Source organism: Microtus ochrogaster, linkage group LG5, assembly GCF_000317375.1.
Source record: "Microtus ochrogaster isolate Prairie Vole_2 linkage group LG5, MicOch1.0, whole genome shotgun sequence".
Lineage (NCBI taxonomy): Eukaryota > Metazoa > Chordata > Mammalia > Rodentia > Cricetidae > Microtus > Microtus ochrogaster.
In genome coordinates this window covers 52,602,404-52,603,206 of record NC_022031.1, presented here as the reverse complement: position 1 = coordinate 52,603,206, position 803 = coordinate 52,602,404, and the positions used below count along the sequence as shown (strand labels likewise).

At 41.6% G+C, this 803-nt stretch overlaps 1 protein-coding gene across 2 annotated transcripts in view; it reads right to left on the bottom strand.

Moving 5' to 3' along the window:
- Positions 1-803, bottom strand: part of Sntg1 (syntrophin gamma 1) — a 400,484-nt gene that overhangs the window by 387,274 nt on the left and 12,407 nt on the right. The gene's annotated exons all lie outside the window — the stretch shown is intronic.

Genomic DNA, 803 nt, shown 5'->3' with positions numbered 1-803 from the left:
GTAGACCAGGCTGGTCTCGAACTCACAGAGATCCGCCTGCCTCTGCCTCCCGAGTGCTGGGATTAAAGGCGTGCGCCACCACCGCCCGGCAAGGTCAGCTAGTTTTGACTCTTGATTCTCCCTTGTGTCCTGACGGCATCTCGTCATCCAGTTTTGGTTGACTGGCCTCTGAATTTCACCCCATGGGATGCAGTTGTCCTCATCCCAGACCTGGACTCTGCAGCAGAACTAAGCTTGGCCCACCGGGACTGAAAAATGCTCTTAAATTATGACTTTCAATCCTTTGTCATTTTGATAAAGTCAGAAGGGTACATAACAATATCTCTAACAACTTCATCACTAAAATATAAACTCAATAAAATACAGCTATAATAGTATTGGTTTGTGTGTTCATTCCTGTTTTTAACTTAAAAAAATATTACCACAACCTGAAATTATCAAACAATTAATGAACTGTTTATTACTGTTTACTAAACAGTAATACTCTGACTGTGCTGGCAAGTTGAAGGTCAAGTCACTAAAAGCCCAAATTTTCTCTAGTTCTTGGAATAGTTACAATTTTAAGCAAGGTTATCACTGATAAAGGACAAAGTTCTCAGGCAAGAAATTGTCTTTACTTTCTATTCTTTTTCTTAAATCTTTATCATTCATTCCTTCTCTTTTATATAAGAAACAAGCCAATTCTCATGATTAAAAATCCTACACCCCAGTTGCTGAGGAATCCCATCTGGATGGGTGAGTGTGTGCTATCCAGGGCTGGAGTGTCCCGGAAGAGAGCACAAACCCCCCCTCCCCCAGCTCCT